This window comes from Pinus tabuliformis, chromosome 1_2 (assembly GCF_031772625.1).
Source record: "Pinus tabuliformis cultivar Carrire ecotype Pingquan chromosome 1_2, CPIR1, whole genome shotgun sequence".
NCBI lineage: Eukaryota > Viridiplantae > Streptophyta > Pinopsida > Pinales > Pinaceae > Pinus > Pinus tabuliformis.
In genome coordinates this window covers 481,062,310-481,080,422 of record NC_142298.1, presented here as the reverse complement: position 1 = coordinate 481,080,422, position 18,113 = coordinate 481,062,310, and positions in this window count along the sequence as shown.

The window sequence follows — 18,113 nt, the reverse complement described above, 5'->3', positions numbered from 1 at the left end:
CATAAACATATGCCAATAATCCAGATCTAATTTATCAAACCAGATAATGATAAACATTTCAATCCTTAAGATCCTGATCCATCAAGTATCAAATAGATCTGCAATCAACCAACTTCCTTGTGCACAAACTGAATCAATGCTTTCTCAGCACACAACAACCAAATATCAAATCAGAACCCTGAACACCGGAGTAATAGACAAAAAACAGCTAAACCATATTTCAAGAAAAGTTTGCAACTTCACCAATAGAAACTTGCGGATGTCCGCACTTTTGTTGTGTCGGGACTGCACACCTCTGCAGCTGCTCCTACGGCTCGCCTGCGCACCTTCGATCCTACTTCTACGGCTCACATGCGCACTTTCGCACATGCGCCTGCTGCTCACCTACGCACCTCTGCGTCTGTGCTGTGGCTCGCCTGCGCATCCCCGGGTATAGACAATTTATCAGTCTTTAATTGTACCTCAGACTATCAGATTTATAGATCTGATCATGCGCCAAAGAGATATCGACCCATCAGTAGATCCGACTTGTAATCCTCAGGTTTCTCCTTGATTTAGGTCTAGCTTAATAGCTGATCACTAGTATTTCAGATCTTGCTCTTCTTAAGATATTCTCCCAACTTCTGTTCAACCAAATGATCTCCTTTCCCTTTTATAGACTAGGCCTTACTCGAACCATGGAACAAAACCATTGAGAAACAATACTAGGAACACAAAACCTGGGTTGAATATTTTAGATGCAAAACCACGGACCAAAACAATAGGATCAAAAACATTGGACTAAATACCATGGATCAATCATAAAATTTCCCATGTGCGCGCGCTTCTCTGCATGAAAGTGTGTGAATTTGACGTCTGCACTTTTTTTTGGAGAACCTGCGGGTATGTCTGCACCTTTTGTTCGGAGCACCTGCGGGTCCGCGGATTTTGTTCGGCACACCTGCAGGTATCTCATTTTCTATCATTTTGAGAGCCTGAATTGTGATTTTCCACTTGAGTGAGTTGCCATCAAGGACAACACTTATGCCATAACGCCACACCTATGTCATAATGCCAACAATCTCCCCCTTTGGACTTGATGGCAACCCCAAGATCCTCAAATTCATTCTCCCCATTTATCATCAAGGGCAAAGGGTTATGATCCCCCTGAGAACATGCTGAAAACTCTGTTCTGCTGTGCTGATCATGCTCCCCCTAACTATAGGCCAGATATGCAAAAAAGAAAAATGTTCTTCAAGAAGAACCATAATCCACCATACATCATAAATGACCTTCCTATCACCAAAAGACTCTATACATACATTCATCACCCAACCAAGTGAGGATCATCCAGAAACAACCAAGAACATTATATCATTCATCCCAGGCATAGTGGAGAAACCAAAATAGGTCGTTACATGACCTTGACAAAAGAAATATAAGACATAGAGACAAAACATTAGCAGTATTATTCAGATCAACATCCATGTTCTTCTTATGTACTTGCTCCTCCAAGATCTTCTACCATAATGCCAACAATGGATATTTAGAAGAACATATGCTCCCCCTGAACCTATGCCAACTGGTCTCTGACAAGATTCAACAGCAAGATGATGCATCAAATACTCCCAGCTTTTGTCTGAGGTATTCAAATGTTTCCTTGGGAAGTGGTTTGGTGAGTATATCAGCGACTTGTTCCTTAGAGGGAACATACTCCAACTTGACCTTTTGTTCAAGCAATTTTTCCCGAAGAAAATGATATTTGATAGGTATATGCTTGGTCTTTGAATGCATGACTAGGTTCTTTGAAATGCTGATTGCACTTGTATTATCACATAGGATGGAGATAGGTGGAGTACAAGTGATTTGAAAATCCTGCAAAGTTTGCATCATCCAAAGAATTTGTGTGCAACAAGATGCAGTAGCCACATACTCTGCTTCAGCTGTAGATAATGCTATTGAACTCTGTTTCTTGCTGAACCAAGATACTAATCTAGAACCCATAAAGAATGCACCACCACTAGTGCTTTTTCTGTCATCCACGCTTCCGGCCCAATCTGCACTTGTATGAGCATGAAGTGTGAGATTTGTATCTCTAGGATACCATAAGCCATAGTTTTGAGTTCCTTGAAGATTCTCTTAACTGCTTGAAGATGAGTTTCCTTTGGATTTGCTTGAAATATTCCAACTATTCCCACTGCATGCATGATGTCTGGTCGGATACCTGTCAAATAAAGCAGACTTCCAACCATGGATCTATAGGTTGGTTGATGCACTGCTGCTGATTCATCATTTGCACTGAGGCTGCATCCTGTAACCATAGGGGTACATACTGGTTTCAAATCTTCCATGCCATATTTCTTCAAGATCTGCTTGAGCTACTTGGTTTGAGATAAAAAGATACCGCCTTCATTTTGTTGGATTTGTAGACCAATAAAATATGTCAGTTCTCCAAGCAATGACATTTCGAATTCTTTCTGCATTACCAAGGCAAAGTTTTGACTCATAGCTTCTTCATTGTTGCCAAAGATAATATCATCTACATACATAAGAAGTATTAGCAATTTGTCATTTTCAATTTTTATATAAATATTGCTATCTGTTGATCCTTTTTAAAAACCTTTTTGATGAAGGTATTTGTCCAAATGATAGTACCAAGCCCTTTTTAGTCTGCATACAAGATTTGGATCATTCCCAAGGATGAAACCATCTGGTTTCTCAATGTACACTTCTTCTAAGTCTCCATTCAGAAAGGCGGATTTCACATCCATTTGAAATACTTTGAACTTTTGAAAGCTAGAGAGAGCAAGGAACATTCTGATGGCCTCAAGTCTAGCAACAGGAGCAAAAGTTTCTTCAAAGTCTATTCCTTCTTGTTGAGTATACCCTTTACAAACAAGTCTGGCCTTGTTTCTAATCACTTCCCCATTTTCATTCAACTTGTTTTTGAAGATCCATTTTGTCCCTATGACATTCTTATCTTTTGGTCTAGGAACCAACTCCCAAGTGTTATTCTTTTCGATCTGCGCAAGTTCTTCATCCATTTCCTTGACCCAGCATTCATCTTTGCATGCCTCTTTTACAGTTTGTGGTTCAGTGGAGGAGAGAAATGCCAAATAGCTTGAGGCTTCTGCAATTTTTCTTCTTGTTTGTATGCCTGCTTCTTTCTACCCCAGAATTTGAGTTTCTGGATGATTCTTTTGAACGTATCTGGATGGAGTCTTCTCTTCTATCCTTATCCGTTCCTTTGGTGCCTCTTGAGCTTCTTCATTATAAGTTTGATTTGATGTTGAGGGATAGTTCTCATCATCTTCGAAATTTTCGGAGTTTACTTGCCTATGAATGTTTCATTCTTCATCAACTACTACATCAATGTTGTCAACAATTCTTCCAAGTCTTTTATTGTAACACTTATATGCTTTGCTATGGGGAGAATAACCAAGGAGAATGCCTTCATCTTCTCTAGGTTCAAACTTGCCAAGATTTTCATCATTATTTTTAATATAGCATTTGCTTCCAAAAATTTTGAAATGTTTTACCGTTGGAGTCTTACCATACCAGAGCTCATGAAGAGTTTGAGTACTGTTCACCTGGACATTTGTCTTGTTCAGAATAACAACTGTAGCAAATGTAGCTTCTCCCCAGAAATTTGCGGGAGCTCCAGACTCATCCATCATAGCACAAGCCATTTTTTGAACTGTTTTGTTAATCCTTTCCACTACTCCATTTTGCTGAGGAGTCCTTGTAGTAGAGAATTCCCTTCTCATTCCATGTTCTTCACAAAAATTGAAAAATTCATTAGAGGTAAACTCCCTACCTCTATCATACCTGAGGCATTTAATTTTGTGATCTGATTCGTTTTCAACCAAGGCTTTGAAAGATTTGAATTTTTCGAAGGCTTCATCTTTGTGCTTCATAAGTCCTATCCAACACATCCTGGAAAAATCGTCAATGAATAATATAAAGTATTCTTCTCCCCGAGGTGACCTTTTCCTGAATGGACGACATACATTAGTATGGATAAGTTCAAGTGGCCTGCTAGCTGATCCTTTCTTCTCAGGGAAGTTAGTTCTGGTTTGCTTACCAAACTGACATGATTTGCATATTGTATTGTCTGGTATTCTGATGTCTAGAAGACCACGAACTGCCTAGTATTTGTATGATTTCCTTATTTGTGAGAAGCTTAGATGCCCCAATCTCTGGTGCCATAGCCAGTGTTCATCATTCCTGCTTAGATAGCATTGATGTTGCCCTTCTTTGAATATGTATAAATTATTTGGAGTTCTTATGCCTTTGATCACTATTTTTCCAGTATCAAGATCACGAACACTACATCCATTTGATCGAAATATTACCTCAGTTCCTTGATCGCACATCTGAATGACACTCAATAGGTTATGCTTTAAACCATCAACATACATAACATTTTCAGCTTTGACATTTTCTTTCAACTGGACAGAACCTTTACCTTTTATGAGCGCAGGGGTGTCATTTCCAAATGAGACCTTCTTTTCCTTCTCTAAGGCACTATATGACTGAAGTTTTTCCTTATCACCCATCATATGTTTCGAACATCCACTGTCAATGTACAATTGATTTTCTTGCCCTTCCACATATAAGGCTATACCATATCTTTTTGGTTGCGGTTCTTTCATTCTCCATGTCTTGGCACTTGAGACTTGTTCCTTCTAAGTTGTTTTCCGAAGCCTGATCCTGCATTCAGAATCTTCATGACTGAAGTTGTTACAATTAGAACATTCAATTTCATTTTCAAGGGCAGAAAAGTTATTGTAGGTCCTTTTCGTGATTCTAGTCACACTTCTCTGTTTTTTAGCTTCTCTAGTTAGGATTGTCTTATAGGCAACACATTGAGCTGCTTTGTGACCAAAGTTATGACAAGAGAAACATTGGCCATTGAAGAAACTCCTGTGATTATCAAATCTACCAGCCAAATGATTGCAGTTTCTATTGACATCCATTCTTGAGGCAAATTGAGAAGGTTTTACCTATGGCTGGTTGTAGCTTTTGTTCATCCTCAAAGTAGATTTCCCCTGATTTACCTGGAGAGCAACATTGTGCCTTTGTTGTTGATTTTCAAACTTTTCACTTCTCCTTGCTGCATCAAGATAACTTTTGGAGGTGGATGATGGTGGGCTCCAGTATTGTAGCAATAATGCTACAACTCCTGGAGCTTCCTTCTCTAATTTTATCAACCCGGTAGTTCGTAAAAAACTTGGAAGCGACGGAGCTGTATGCACAAGTACTAGCTCTCACTTGGTCAGTTGGCACAAGTCCACTAGGGCTCAAGCCAACTTCTATATGTTCTCAGAAGAAGCTTTTTAAGTGATGAACGAAAGCTATCTCAAAGGAAATTAACCTACTTTGCAAGAATGAACTGAAAGCCAACAAAACGTGGAAACCCTAGTAAACCCTAATTGACCAGCTTAATCCTTATGAATGCAATGGTTGGAATGCAACTTCTAAAAGTGATGCCATTACTTCTGTTGAGATGAGATGCATGTGTCTAAACTACTTTCATCTAAAAAGAACTTGTTTTTGTATTTTTGCTCAAATTGTTGGAGTTATTATGCCTGTGCTTCTTACTGGGTCTTGACTGTGCAGGGGTAGATCAAGGGGAGGAAGGCTTGGGAAAGGTCAGGAGGACTCTGAGAGGGTCCAAGGGATCCCTAACATCATTCCACATAATTTCACAAATTTCATATGCCTGGAAACCGTGTTTGCAAGCTTCTACAGGATGTCTGCAGGGGATTCTACAGGAAGTTCAAGATTTCTACAGGAAGTCTGCTGATTTCTACAGGATGTTCTGCAATCGGAGTTTTGGGTGATGGATGAGTGAATGAGCTGTATGGGTGGATAGGGAGGTAGGAGGGGAGCTTGTGATGGATTATGGACAGTGAGATGAGATGGAGAGGGGGTGTGTAAAGCTGGTTGGTCTAGAGGAGGGTAGACGCAATGAAAGGCCGAAAAGATAAAACAACGTGGATGATAGAAGAGTTGGGAGGCAAATGATCTAACTGGGAGATAAGTAGATGGCCTAGGCATGGCTGAGAAGGATAAGGAAATGATAGAGTGGTGTTGCACAGTGTAAATGAAACAAATCACCCCTGTCTTGCGTATAACCGAAATGTCATCAACCTACTCTAACTATTTTATTAGAAACCAAAGAACAGCAATGTAATTTAAAGGGAAATCGTGCATGGTGCTGAAACAAAGAGTTATTCCACAAGATCTAAATGCATGGACACTTCTACAACCAAAAACATTACCTCAAGACTTGCATGAATATGTAAAATAGTGTTTTTGGTAGTTGGCACGGTCTGCACTTCCGGTCCTCAAACAGAGGTGAAAGTGAGTGTGCATTCAACCTTTTTTTGAACTCTGATTAACTCTAATCTAAACTACCGAAGTAATTGTGTTCATAAACCTGACTTACGTAATCACATCAAAACAGTCAACTCAGCAAACTGTGTTTCCAAGTGCATGTAAAGGAAAAGAAATATAATGCTGAAAGAAAGACAAGTAACAATACAAAGAAAGGAGGCATATTGCTCTCAGGTTGGGCCCAACCCTGAGAGCTATAGCTCCTTTAAGAACTTAGAACTGAACTTGAATCTGCCTGCCTTTTATTAAAAGATCATAGTCATAAGTCTAACAACATGCCAAAAATGGCTTACAAAAAGCAAAATAGAGCTATAGCTCGTAATTCAGAATCTGCAACAAAGGTTCAAAAGTTCCCATCGAAGGCTACAGCCTCAATATTTATACATTATGAGGGCCAAGCTGGCCTCCTAAATTAGTGGGGCTTGGTTGACCAACTAAAAGTAAACTGTTATTCCCTTAGAATCCGTTGGTTGCCTTCTAGCTCGGTGGTGATAGCTGTTGGAGCTCGGAGTTGGGGTGGAGATCACAAGGAAGGCCATTCAAGGCTGTGGACAACCTTCCTACAAAACTGCAATGCCACCTTGGCTGTCTCCTTGCCTTCATCTGCGTGGTTTTGATCCATTTAATGTCAAAAAACCTGAAATAAACATGTATTAGCCACCTAGGAATAGTGACTGCCCTCCTTCCTACAAATAACATGAATATACTAAAAAATGATGCATAAGTGATGAAAAATGAAGGGTTGAGCAAGGGTAAGTTGGCCAAATGAGCCCAAAATGTTACCAAATTTGGGGCTCATCATCACCCCCCAGCTAAAATATTTGCTCATCCTTGAGCAACTAGTCCAGCTCCTCATCCTTCATTGCCTTTACTGCCACCCTTACATCCCAAGCCTCGGTAGTAGTGTCCTCCTTGATGATATGGAACCCAGCCTTTCTGTTCACCTCTTCCCACTATTCATTATCATCTTTCTCTATGTTGCCTTCCATCAATCCTAGCAACAATGGTGGGCTTAGCTTGAGGCCAATCCAGCTGGCCTCAAGGTTTTGCATGGATTTCTTATAGAGGGCCACCCATACTAGAGATTCTCTCATCCGAGTTGGGGTATGATACTCTCTGATTTTCAGACTGTGGGCCAATGTATTCCATCGACGGGTGCAAGCTTGGACAACATTGTCTCCTAATAGTCTCTCCATGTCCTAAAAATGTGCTATGGATTGGGCCTGCTGATCCATATATCTCAATGAAGCTTGAGGGTCAGTGGACAAGTGTTGGTGTGCCGAGATTAGTGCAACTGGATCCCATGGTTCTGCTCGAATTAGCAATGGCTCATTCAGCTCTCGGTTCATGACCGCTTTGGCTTCTGCTGCTCTTTTGTCCTCATGGTTCAACCATGAGGCAAATGCCATTAATTACATATCTCCTAAGGCCGTATTGGGATCCCATGAAATTACATTAGGCAGGGTCAAATTATGGAGGTAGAACTCCGCTAATTTGGACTTATCCTCTGATGAACTGGTACTGCATACTTCAGTGAATTGCTGTGGGTCTTGGAGCTGAGAGATACCTCTTTGTGCCAAGGTATTGATTTGAAATTGCAGCCATTTGTCTTTCAGGTACAGGCCATAGGATTTGGCCGGCTGTCTGCATTGTATAGCATCCATGACCCAACTGGCCATGCAGGCCAATTGTGCCTCTTTCTGCTGCAGCTGTTGTCTGAGAGCTTGCACCTCAATTTGTGCTTGCTGTTCTGCTTCCTGTAGATGCAAGGTTTGCTCCCCAAGACCGGTTTGCAGTTCCTTTTTGCCTTGTTGTTCTGTTGTGGTGTCCCTGGAGGATGTACTTGTTCCTGTCCTCAGCTCCTGTAGCTGCAATCTAAGCTTTTCGTTTTCTTCCTGTAGGAACAATCGTTGGCAATTTGCCATGTGTTTAGCCATGGCTAATTCACTTCTGGCCTCCTTGAGCTGCTCTTCCAAGGGGCCTATGTCCGCCACACCCTTTGACTTGGCTATTTTCATCCACGTGTGTGTACGTACTCTCTCTTCCTCCAATGCAAAGAACAGTGGCACAGTGAATTTCTGAGGTATAATTTTGCCAGCCTCTAAGAAGTTGTAATATGAACTCAGACTTGGCTGAGGGCTAGGCTCTATAATATGCTCTTTCTCCACTTCTTTTGGTGGCTCTACTTCGCCCTCCCTCGGTGGTGATGAGGGTGCTTCTCCTTCCATTCTCTCCGTTTCCTTAAGTCGGGCTAACGTTTCCTGTAGAGCATCCGTAGCCGAGCTTTTGAAGCCAATTGGTCTAACCTTTCTTTCCAAGTAGTTTTCTTCGGGCTCCCCCTCTCATAGGTGACTGATATCCTTGAGGGGGACCTCTCCTTGGGCGAAGTAGGGGCATCATCTATAGTGATTGGGCTGCTGGAAGGAGGCTCTGGCTTGCCCGTCTTTATTCTCACACTTCTCCTAGCTTTAAAATATAGAGGGGTCTCCCTCTTCCTCTTTTCCTTGGGCTTAGGAGGTGTACTGAGGGCGGCCAGCACAGGTGCTGCCTCCCTTGCAAGAATTTCAGCTTTCTTCTCCTTGGGTTTCGCTTTCTCAGGGCTTCCTGTAGAAGACCCTTTTTTGGTTGATTTCGGGCTTCCTGTAGAAGCCAGTTTCAGTTTTCCTGTAGAGACAGGTGGCACCACTTTAGGTTGCTTTGCTGAGGGTGTTTTACTTTTCGACTTGGTCGAGGCTGCTGTCGAGGTGCCTTTGCTGATGTGGACCTGCTCAACCTTGTCCACTCTGCTTTGTAATATTTTTTCTCTAGCCGTCAACATGGGTGTGTCATCCTTCTCTTTGGCACCCTTTTTCTCTTGTTTCTTCTTTTGTTCTTTCTTCTGCTCTGTGGTCGTGGTTTTTTGGCCTTTCTCTTTCTTCCCTGCGGGCACTGACTCTTTCTCCTCACTGCTGGATGAACCGAGCTCTTCGGTCAACATCTTTATATCACCATCCTTGGTCAAATTTCTGAAGGCTTCCCATGAGAGAGGAACCTTGTATGTGTGGAGCGCATCCTCCACGAGGAGTTTAATGAGTCCATGGCGGGCTACCTGGTCTGGTGTGCCTTCTTTCAACTTGGTGGCACATTCAATCATAGACGGTAGTAGAAAGTAGGGGATACTTAGTTTGTTTTCTACAGGTAGGTCCATCTGATGCCTTAATTCCGTGAGTAACCAAAAATGGTACCCATATAAAATGCTAAACCGACCTTCGCAGGTGATGTACTTCATAATCTGAAGGCTAACTTCACTCCAAAGTGGCAGTAAGCTAGTTCTACAAACCCCGTTTTTATCTTCTGAGAATTCCTCCTCTGGGGGGAAGAATTCCTTAGCCTTCTGGCCCAATTTCCTCTCTTCTTTATCCCATGCTAATCCCATTGGGAGCTCAGTAACTCAGCCGATGAATTGTGGGGTGAGTCTGAGGCTCAAACCCCTGAAGTTGACGGTGGCCAATGTTTTGGATTTCGGCTTCAGAGCTTGAAAAAACTCCTCTGCCACCTCATCGTCATAGCCCTGCAATTTGTCGCAGAACGACATCCATTGCACTTGCGTGAAAAGCTCCACCACCTCAGGATTCTCTCTTATCTTTGTTGAGTCGGTTGGTTCCCTTCTGATGAACCCACCCGGCATGGTGAAAAACTGTTGCGTTAGCTGGAGGTGGCGAGTGCGGAAGAAAATTGGCCTTCTGGTACAGAGCGTAGAATTACGCCTCTGTCACGCATACAATTCACGAAAGCTTATCTCCCGATGACCTTAACACGGCTTAATTATACTCACATCCTGTAGGACGACAATTCATGCAAACAACAGACAATACTTGCAATTTTTTTACGACCAGACTGTAGAACGTCGACTCTGCCACCCTCGAAACCAATTGCATGGAAGGTTCAGGCTTACCTTTTTAATATGCCACCTTTTGACGTGAGGAACCCAATTTCCTGTAGAAGAAGCGCATGAATTCTGGAGGATACTGCAGTGGGTCTATGCTCTCTGTGCTACTTAACAGGCGTTCGAACGGCCGAAGACTTGGAGTGTCGAGCTTCAGAGGAATCCGAATGCTCACTCGACTTTCAAACGGCGAATGATAAATGCGTGTGGTGGCAATCTAGCTGATTAGATTTGAATCCGGCGGAATCTGTGGCGCGGGGGTGAGCTGTCCCTACCGGACCGTTGGACAACGTCACTCCATCACTCTTCTGCAAGTTCCCTTACTGCCGCATCATTCCCCGCAGATATGCCGCCGTCATTTCTGTTAAAACGCACTTCTCCCCGACTGGATGGCTCTCACGTGTGCACTTCCCGTTCCTTTTTCCACGACCACCGTTTACCATCCGACTAGACCATCTGACTGGTCGACGTGGCCAGTCGAATGGCCATTCGACCGCTCAACCCATTCACTTCACACTTGCAAACATTTCAAAGTAAAATTCATGCAATTCGATGGAAGAAAGGGCGAGGCACTTACCTGTGCGGCCGCGACATGATTCTTCGGGATTTTGGACGATGATGAGTAGATTTGTTTGTTGCTGGTGGATTGCACAGGCCCGGAGGTTCCTCTTCACAGGCCGCTGATGATGAATCTTATGATTCGGCTGCATGTGCCTGCGTTATCCTTGCATGTTGCAGGCGATGAAATGGTGTACACTCTAGTTGGCTTAACTGCTACGGGGCTCCTGCAGGATGTCTTGTAGCAGTTTTTTCCTCCTCGGGTGCATGCTGCACGACGAAGACAGTGGCCTCATGATCATGCTCACAGGGCTCTCGGATAGCTGGTATGGGTATGGTATGGCATCTCAGCGTCTTTTTTCATTTAAAAATTGCTTTCTCTTGATGACTCAATGATCTGCTTTGATTGTGCAGGTATCTTCATTGCATGTCGACAGGGGTGGTAGAAGGAGGTGACAGCAGTGTGTGAGGGAGAAAATGGTAGCTTGCATGCGTCCATACCGGACCTTGGTCGTTAGATCTCCTCATATAATCAGTTCTGGGCCATCCAAAACTTCTACAGGAAGTTTTCTGTAGAAATACAGAACTTCCTGTAGAAAGTCTGTAACTTCCTGTAGAAAGTCTGTAACTTCCTGTAGAAGACTAAGCTATGATGAAATCGTGCCCATACCTTGGAGAAGATGAGTATTCTTGGAGGAGGTGTTGGTGAGGTCTCCTGGAAGCATGATAAGGATCCTTGAATTTGAGTTGAGAGACCTCCTCTCCTTCATAGAACACCTGCAACCTGCATGAATTTCCACATTATAAACTTGTTGTCCCTGTCTTTTTTGCTTTTTTTTTTTTTTCCTTTCTTTCTTTTTTTTTCTTCCTTTTTTTTTTTTTTGAAATATAGCAGGGGCGCCTCAATGAGCCTCAATGAGGTTTTCACCCTTGCCATCTGCCTTAAGCGCCTCAGAGAGGTTTTCACTCAAGGATCTTTTTCAAATCTCTTTTTTTTTTTTTTGAAAGACAATAGGGGCGCCTCAATGAGGTTTTCACCCCTACCACCTGCCTTGAGAGCCTCAGAAAGGTTTTCACCCAAGGATCTTTATTTTTTCTCTCTTTTTTTTTTTTTTAAATCTTTCAGGGTATGCCCAAAGCAGAGGCAGAACCCTTCTCTATGACCAGCACTGATTTCTCCACAGTTTTGATGAACTCTTGTCTTGAGAGAGGTTTCCTGTAGATCTTCAGTCGATGCCCATTGAAAAGCATGGGGATGGCCTCCTCATCAATGGTCCGAATAGGAACAGATCCATTGTCATGACATTTTTCCGCTGCATATGGTCCCATCCATCTGGTTCTCAGCTTCCCCTTGAAATCTTTGTGCCTGGAGTCATACAACAGTGCCCAATCTCCTGGCTGGAATTACTTGTCATTGAGGTGTTGGTCATGCCACACCTTTCTCTGAAGTTGAACCACTTCTGAGTGAAGGAGGGCCTGCATTCGGTGCTCGTCCAGTCCATTCAGCTGCAATAACTTTTCTTGTTGTGCATGGCTAAGATCTAGGTCTAGCTGAGCTACCATCCTCAAAGTGTTGTATTCAAATTCAATGGACAACAAAGCTTTCTTCCCATAGACCAGCTCATAAGGTGTGAAGCCGGTTGTGGTCTTCCAGGTGGTGTTGTAAGCCCATGTGGCCTCAACCAGACAATCTGCCCAATCTTTCCTACTGCTGCTCACCACCTTAGTCAAAATCCCTTCCAATGCTCTGTTGGTGACTTCCACTTGCCCATTTGCCTGTGGATGATAGGGGGTGGAAGTCCTATGCTTGATTTTGTGATGAGCTAGTAGGTCTTCAATTAAGTTGGATGTGAACTGGCTTCCTTGATCAGTGACTAGCTCTCTTGGGTAGCCAAATTTGTAGAAGATGTTCTCTCTCAAGAATTCAGCCACCTTTTCTTCTGTTGATGCTTTGATTGCCTTAGTTTCTGCCCACTTTTTCAAGTAGTCAGTGCACACAATGATGTAAGACCTTTGCCTCGAAGGAGGGTTGATTGGACCCACAAATTCCATACCCCACTTCTCAAATGGATCAAGAGTCACTTGAGGTTGGAGGGGCATCTCATCCCTTTGAGTTGGTTTCCCCATTCTTTGGCATCGGTCACATTGGCTGATATACCTTCTGACATCTTGATGAAGTGTGGGCCAATAGTAGCCTGCCTGTAGGATTTTGAAGGCAGTCCTCTTTGCTGCAAAATGTCCTCCACAAGGCCCATCATGACAGGTGAGGAGGATATCAAAGACTTCCTCCTCCCTTACACAATGCCTTAAGATCTGATCAGGGCCAAGCTTGAATAGGTTGCCCCCGATCCAAGTAAATGAGGCACTTTTTCTGATGATTCTATTCTTCTCTCTTGAGGATAGGTGCGGATGGAATTGTTATGAAACAAGGTAGTTTGCTATATCAGCAAACCATGGAGAGAGTACTGAGATAGAAAACAGATGTTCATTGGGCATCTGGTCATCCATTGTTCCATCCTCATCTGCAGATAGATCCAATCTAGATAAAAAGTCAACAACAACATTTTCTTTACCTGGTTTGTCAACAATAGTCAAATCAAATTGCTGCAACAAAAGTAACCATCTAATAATACGAGCATTCACATTTGGTTTATTCATTAAATATCTAATTGCAGCGTGATCAGTATATACAAATGTTTGATAGCCAGTGATATAATGTCGGAACTTGTTCAGTGCATGGACCACAGTCAAGAATTATTTCTCGGTTATAGTGTAATTCAGTTCTGCTTTGGACAAGTTTTTGCTGACAAAGTAAATGGCATACGGAAGTTTTTGTTCAACTTGTCCTAAGGCTGCCCCTATGGCCTTGTTCGATGCATCAGTGTGGATGTGGAAAGGTAGGGCCCAGTTTGGACCTCTCAATATTGGGGCAGACACCAACTTGTCCTTTAATTCATTCAAAGCCCTCTGACAATCGTCAGTCCATTTAAACTCCACATCCTTTGCCAAGAGGCCAAACAATGGCGAGGCTAACTTGCTGAAGTCTTTAATGAATCTCCTGTAATACCTGGCTAATCCTAAGAAAATCCGAACATCCCTTACCTTTTGGGGAGGTGGAACCTTCTTGATGAGAGCAATTTTGTTAGGATCCACTTGTAACCCTTGGCAAGAAATGGTATGGCCTAGCACGGTCCCTTCGGTCATCAAGAATTCACATTTTTCCGGACTAAGGGATAGGTTCATCTCGATGCATTTGGTTAGGACTTTTCCCAGATTGGATAATGCTTCCTGGAAGTTGGACCCATAAGGAGTGAAGTCATCCATATAGATTTCCACCGCATCATGGACCAGTTCAGAGAAGATGCTCAAGACGGCTCTCTGGAAGGTATCAGGAGCATTGCATAGCCCAAAGGGAAGAACTCGGTAGGCAAAGGTACCCCAGGGGCAAGTGAAGGTGGTCTTATCTTGGTCTTCCAGGCTGATTTGGATTTGGTTGTACCCGCTAAACCCATCTCGGAAAGAGAAGAACTTCTTTCCTGCCAATCCATCCAACACTTGATCTATGAAAGGTAGAGGGAAATGGTCTTTCTTGGTAGCTTTGTTCAATTCTCGGTAGTCCACACAGATTCTCCACTTCCCATTTTTCTTGGGAACCAACACCAGAGGGGACACCCATTTGCTATCCGAGATGGGGTAAATGAATCCGGAATCCAACAGTTTTTGCAATTCTTCCTTGACAATGTCCTTAAGGGCTGGATTCATTCTCCTCTGGGGTTGCCTAACCGGTTTACAATCCTCTTTGATGTAAATGTGATGGGTACAGACCGAAGGATGGACTCCTTTCATCTCCTTATAGCTCCAAGCAAAAGCATCGAGATGACTGGCCAACAGACTACACAGCTCCTTTTCCTGAGAAGGAGATAGGGAGGAGCTGATCTTTAACATCCTCTCAGGGCCGAACTCCACATTCTTGACTCTGGGAGTGACAGGGTTGGTTGCACAAAGATCCACTAAAGTGCTGGCTTGGGCATCCTCCACCAATTTCTCTAAGGATAGTGCACTGGGAGGTGGATTCTGGATCAAGGTCTCAATCAAGTCATCCTCGGTTGGGGGGTCTCTTCTAGTGGTGTCTAGGGTGCACAAAGGTGCTGAGTACACCTCATCCTCTTCTCCTTCCTCCAACCAAAGTGGTAAGTCATGCTCTAAGGAGGGTTGGGTAGGAGAGTATAGGACTAGCTGCTTGGACATAGGACCATTTTTGATGGTCATGTTTCCTACACGGCAACTTATGTAAGCATCTGCAGTGGCTAACCAAGGCCTTCCCAAAATAAGAGGATATCCAGTAAGCTTTTCCTTTGGTTGCAGAACCAAGAAATCTGCAGGATATTCCCAAGAGTCAACAGAGACCAAGACATCCTCCAGAATCCCTTCGGGAGTCACGGTGGAGCGATCTGCTAGTTGTAGGACTGTCGAGGTCTTCCTCAAGGAACCCTGAAGGTTGAGTTTGAGCATGGTATCCCTGGTCATCACATTAATGGCAGCCCCCAGATCAATCAAGGTGTGAGGTATGATGGTGCCATTGATGTGGACATCTACTACAGGACTCCTAGGATCTAGATACTTTGGGCAGATGACTTGTCCCAACATAAGGTCAGACAGCTGTCCTAAGACATTGATGGTTGAAGCATCTCTCTTTTGCCTGCCTGGGTGTTTCAAACACTTTTCCTTAACCAGTTTCTTGTATATTGGCACATCCTTGATGGCTTGGAGAAGTGGTATTTTCACACACAACTGCTTGAGCTCTCCCAGAAGCTCATCCTCCTCTGGGTTGGGTTGTGTGGTGGCTGTTAGTCTCTCAGGAAAGGGTGGAATAGCCTTTGGTTCACTTTCTTGTTTGTCTTCCTCGTCCTCTGGGGGAGGTGTCACACGGAATTTGTCAAGGGTGCGGACACGACTGACCTTCCTAGAAGTCTAAGACATTCTAATGACAAACAAGACAAAATGGAGTGATCTTTCTCTAAATACACCTTTTACAACATGAAAACTACAAGTGTTTAGGCTTACCTTATTCCAAAACGTTGTTGTTGAAGTCCGTTCTTGACGATCCGGATGAGCTCCTCCTTCAAGTCAATTCCTGCAACCACAAACAATCAAACAATTACCAAGCACTTGCATTTCATATAATAAAACATATATTCAACATGCAGACCAAGGAACACATGAAATAACTCATTAACACAAGCTATTGAGAAAAATAAACCAGTTTGTATTAATAACGAAACAAAGAAACTCTTACAACCTGGCCTTGGTGTTGTGCAAGTTCCTCCCAGGGTCCATCAAGGGTTTTCCTCTACTTTGACAAAGCTCACCCTCTCCCAAGTAGAATCTAGTGAAGACAATCTCTCCTCACAAAGGCTCTAATGGAAGACCTAAATCCTGCAGCATTTACCCAAAGAAAATGTATAGCTCCAACCTCTCCTCCTTCTGGCTCAATGCCTTTATTTATAGTGCTGTAAAGAGGTTATTCAGGTCCACTATCAATGGGATCATCCCCCTCTATGGGTGGGATAGCTCCCTTATTGATGGGATAAGTTCCCCCTTAATAGAGATACATGAACCAACTGGAGGCGCATCCATTTCATCAAACCGACCTCTAGAATGTTCTAGAAGTAACCACAAGTAACTTTTTCAAGATAAAACTCGCGCATTTTGCCTTTTACAGAGGGACGCACCTGTCCCTTAACATACAGAGCGTCCATGGACGCAGATTTTGTGAACATGGTCAGCGTCCCCGCAGGTAAGGCTAGAGAGAACCTGCGACCCCAGAGATAAACATAGTTTTTACAAGACTTTCTCTCTTCTTTGAGTTTGAGATGGATAACAGAGGCATGAGACTTGCCTAAGAGGGTAGCATGACTGTTGATTTGAGCCATACTAACTGTAAGTAGTCAAGGTGACATTTTTTAGTGTAACAGATTGCCCCCTAAAGTGCGAAGCCTGGAATAGAATAGGGTTTTGTAATTCTAGGAAGGGTGAAGCGCTTTATCATTTCAAGGATTGCCTTGTGGATGGCCTGGTTGGAACCTGCAATTTTCAACACAAAATACATGGATAAGATTATATCATCACTGAGGTAGGCATTCCCATACTCAGATTCAAAACTTTAACTAATGGACTAACTATTCTGATACAGGAATGATCTTGCAGTACATCATTTTTATAGACTTTTATAGACACAGTATGGACGCAGCCATCTGTTTATGATTAGTCTACATAGATAATGAATACAAAACTCCTCGCAGCCTGGATGGTAGAAACTAGATCCAGGGTCTTCACTTCTACTTCCCGAATTGGTACGATTCTAGCCATGTGATTAAATGATTCGATGTCGAACATGGTAGAAACCACTTGATTACCAGTCAATGATGTAAACTGTTAACAAGCGTGAGAGAAACCACCAGTAATGTCAATGGTTCTCAAAATACCAAGCACAACCCGTGAAATGTGAATAGATGTTTTGATGTCGAACACTTCACGGAATCCTCTGATCGAAAGTCAATGATGTAAACTGACATCAAAGGCGAGAAACCTGCCATTGATGCATGCAGACTTCAAGGTACTGTCGATTCCTAAGTCATCTTTCTAGATAATGTGTCGATGTCGATAGAAAGCGACCCGTTGCAGGCAAGCCCGCAACACGAAATCATTGTTCAAGTTGAAGAAATGTTGCTGTAAGGACTGACTCAGGGATGGTCAAATGGATGACAAGTATTTTGCAGATGAAAGTTTTTGCTTGCAGACCTCTTGAACACATAACGACACAACAGATGGCTTGGTGACGTATAACTCAAAGTTAACCCCTGGAACCTGGTTAAAGACTTTCAAAGTGATTTGGTCAACTGTGAGGTAAAAGATTTCCCAACCCAGGTGAATGAAAAGTGTCGTGTTCAAGAGCGGTAATAAAGTTTCTTCTGAGACAAAAGGTGACAAATAGGTTCATTCTTCTCTTTTTTCCCCCACCATTTCTGGCAAGTACCTCTTTATTTTTAACAAGCTTGAGGAGGATAACATATGCTTGATTATAAGCTCATCCTTCGGACGAGTCCAACCTAGTTTAAATTCGAACCCTAGGAAGGAGTGGTTCGTTCCTGTTTGTAATTGAACAGGTCCTCTACTGTAAAAGTTTAACGAGCCCAGTATAGGAGAAACTCGGCGTTTTTCAATTTTAGAGAGTCTGAAAAAACTAAAG